Source organism: Pinus tabuliformis, chromosome 9, assembly GCF_031772625.1.
Source record: "Pinus tabuliformis cultivar Carrire ecotype Pingquan chromosome 9, CPIR1, whole genome shotgun sequence".
NCBI lineage: Eukaryota > Viridiplantae > Streptophyta > Pinopsida > Pinales > Pinaceae > Pinus > Pinus tabuliformis.
The window spans coordinates 2,005,648,185-2,005,652,347 of record NC_142307.1 but is presented as its reverse complement, the minus strand read 5'-3'; positions in this window follow the sequence as shown (position 1 = coordinate 2,005,652,347).

Below are 4,163 nucleotides of genomic sequence, written 5' to 3'. Positions count from 1 at the left end.
GTGAGATTGAACAAAACTGTTATGCAGTGCAGAGCGCTTGTACATGCATAGCTCTTGTGACTAAAATGGCTAGAGTTGTTTAATGCTACACTGAATCTGTAATTGTTGTGCAGCTCTGGAATCTAAGAGTGAAGCAAAATCTAATTTGTGAGGATCCATTGCTGAGCGTGGTCGAATAGAGCTGCAATATTCTGCTGAAGATTTGTGAGGGCAGTGTGCAGTGTCTGGATGGGGCAGCTTGAAGTTTGAAGGAAAAAGAGATAAATCTACCATAAGTCGCAACTACCAATGTTGAAAGGTATTTTGTCATGATATTGCCAGTTTTTGATTGGGAGTAGAATTATTTTTCAAATTCCATGTTTGAAGGTGTTCTGAGAATGTTTTTTTAAATTCAAAGAAGTTTCAATTGAGTAGATGGGGACATTTTTTATTTCCAGCAACATATCTACACAGTTGAAGGAAGAAATTTATATTAAAGCTCTACTTCCCTTGGCATTGGATATATTTATTTTTCCATCTCAGTATTTTTGTCTCACTATGTGTGGCTCTACTTAGCTTATTAACATTAAGTGGTTAATGAGTTAAAGTTTTTTTTACCATTGTTGGATTGAGTAGAAATGACTTTTTTTTTTGAAAAATTAAAGTACTTGGTAAACCAAAATAAAATGGCTTCAAATACCAAAACTACTCAGTCAATTCCTATTTTAACTGAGAAAAATTATGATTCCTAGTTTATTTGAATGAGAACATTGTTGTGTTCTCATGATCTTTGGGGATTTGTTATTGATGGATATCCTGAGCTTGCTAATGAGGTAGCAATGATGGCTCTTACAAATGCTGAATGAACATTGTTGAAAGAAAACAAAAAGAAAGACAATAAAGCTCTTGGCCTTATTCAACAAAGCTTAGATGACGTGATACTTTCAAAAGTATCAAATGCAGAATCTTCGAAGGAGGCATGGGACATCCTTGAATCATGTTATCAGGGTGTAGCGAAAGTAAAGAATGTCAAACTGTAGAATTTGAGAAGAGATTTCGAGAATATGAAAATGAAAGATAGTGAAACTGTGGATGCTTTTATGACTCAAGTCATGAGTGTTGTTAATCAATTGCGACAATATGGAGAAGACCTCTCAAACAAGAGGGTGATCGAGAAAGTCCTTCGAAGTTTGCCAAAGAAATTTGAACCGATTGTTGTATCAATATAAGAGTTCAAGGACACAAGTCAAATGCAAATTGAAGAGTTGACTGGTTCGTTGATTGCACATGAATTGAGGATGTCAAGATATGATGATAGCTCATTGGAGAATGCTTTCAAAACTCAGCTTCAATTTCATAGAGGAAGAGGTAGAGGAAGATCGAGTAATAGAGGACGAGGCAGCAGAGATCAAAGACGTCCGCAAGATAATTATGATCATGAAGAGAAATCTCAGCAACATCCTCCTAATTTAAGGGGGAGTTACAATAGAACCTGGCATCAAGGAAGTCAAAGGTATGATATTTCTAAAGTTTAATGTTATTATTGTAAAAGAGATGGCCATTTTGCTACTAAGTGTTTGAAGAGGCAGGAAAATGTTGGTAAGCAATCTGCACACATCTCAGAGGAATTTGAAGATAGTCATAAGCCAATGTTTATGACTTGTAATGTGACTCAAGAATGTTCGAATGATATTTGGTTTTTAGATAGCAGTTGAAGCAATCACATGACTAGAAACAAATATTTGTTTTCCAATCTAGACACTAATATTCCATCTAAAGTCAAGCTGGGTAATGATATTCAAGGATAATTTTAGGGGCGAATGTTCGCCCTTTGGCGAAATTAAGGGGTTTTAAGTTTTTAGTGGGCGAATATTTTGTATCATAGTATATTTTTACAAATCACCTCAAATAGCCCACCTTATTTTAAGGGAGAGGGTAAAAAAAGGTAAATTTAGCCCTTTAAATTAGGACTTACAACCTTCCATTCGCCCATTCTCAAGAATAGGTTTTATTTAAGTGAATGCATTCGCCCATTTTCAAGAATAGGTTTTATTTAAGTGAATCCTATGGGCCAAATACCATATTTATAAAAGAGGTATGGTAAATTAATAAAAATATAAATAAATGAGAGGTATGGTAAACAAATAAAACATTTTTTATATTTACTCCATAAGTCACCTTATATACATGTAAGGGTGTAAACAAATAAAAATATAAGTAAAGTGGAGGTATGGTAAATAAATAAAACGTCTTTTTATACTTACTCAAAAGGTATGGTAAATAAATAAAAATATAAATAAACTAGACGTATCGTAAATAAATAAAACCTCTTTTTATATTTAGTCCATAACCCTCGTTCTATTTATGAAGGCTCAAGAAAGAGGTTTTGTTTAAGTGAATCCTATGGGCCAAATACCATATTTGTAAAAGAGGTATGGTAAATTAATAAAAATATAAATAAACGAGAGGTATGGTAAACAAACAAAACATTTTTTTATATTTACTCCATAAGTCACCTTATATTTACGAACAGTCAAAAAATGGGTTATATTTAGGTGAAACCTAGGCCAAAATACTATGGGACAAATACCATGGACTAGATTGTTATTAATACCATGCAAAAAACCATTATTAACCCTAATATTAGAATTAATAAAAATAAAAATGGCACATGGTATTGGCCCATGGTATTCACCAAAACAGCACATGGTATTGACCCATGGTATTCACCAAAATTGCACATGGTATTGACCCATGGTATTCACCTGGAATGTAGCCTATTTAAATGGGGGAATTAAACCAGCATGTAGCCTATGCTAAGATTCACTAGGACTTTACAAAGTTTTATTATTTAGTGAAAGACTCACCAAGATCTTACAAGATTTTATAATTGAGTAAAATTTCGCCATGCCTGGTGAGAGATTCGCCAAAAAATTATATATACATATTATATTATTGATAAAATCACCATCCATTTTTCCTATATACCATGGAGATTCGCCCATTTATTATATTTATAAATTTAGGGGGGGTTCTTAAAATTTTCCCTGATGATATTAAGGTATGTCTTAAAGGCAAAGAAATGATTGTTATTTATACTAGAGATGGTGATAGAAGAACAATTGATGATGTTGACTATGTACCTAGCTTGAAATGCAATTTATTGAGCATTGGACATGTTATCACCCCAAGAAACTCTCCTAGGTTGTAGCTCGGAGATGCTCGGGAACATCTAAATTCAAATTATTGTTGCAAATGGATGAATGGAAAGAATGATGCTTTTTCAAGCCAGATAACCACTTCTACCTTGCTTAACCCCAGACATGCATGAACACCCCCAAACTACAAGGCTTTAGACCACCAATTACTCACAGTTTAAAGATTGGGTGAGTATGGAGAACACTGACCACACCAGCAGATGCACAAGACCATGTGATGGCTGGCTACAACCAGTAAGGGAGTCTGCAAATGTAATTCCCTAATGCACAGATAGGATGATTGCTCTCTGGCACTAGGTGAAAAGAAACCTGAATAACTCATTCACTGACACATACAAGACTTTAACACAGAGATAGGATGACAGCTTCTCTAATGCCAAACATCAAGAGTTCAGGAAAACAACATATCAAGCACAACTTAGAACAGAAGAAGAATGAAAAGTGAGAAATTAACAGCAAAAGAAGCTTGTATTAACTGAAAATGAAGACAAGACGCTGCAAGTATCAAAATAGTCACAGTCTCCAGAATTTGAACCTTACATCAAAACATCAACCATCAACCATGATTACCTCTTTTCGCTGAGTATATATATCGTTTTAATACAAAGGCACCCGGCCATTCTAAATATGGAGGGGTCATACTTGACCACCAACCGCTTTAACTGCGTGATGGAGTCTTTGGTGCAATTGCTGCTGTAGTGGGTGAATCTGATCTTTTCCTGGACTCTGCTATCCTCTCGGGCAGCTGGAGTGTCGTAGAAGATGAAGTCCATAACTGTTAAATGCAGTTATCTACTCGAGCTCTGTCCTTTTCCTTCTCGGCCATACTGTCTGTTAAATGTGGTTGTTGAGGAGGAAATGCACTTGGTACTAGTCGATTGGTCACCTTCATCCTTTGGAAGCATGGAACAATTAAGAGACGCAGACTGCATAGCAGGTGGATGAGTAGGAGGAGGAGTAATATTG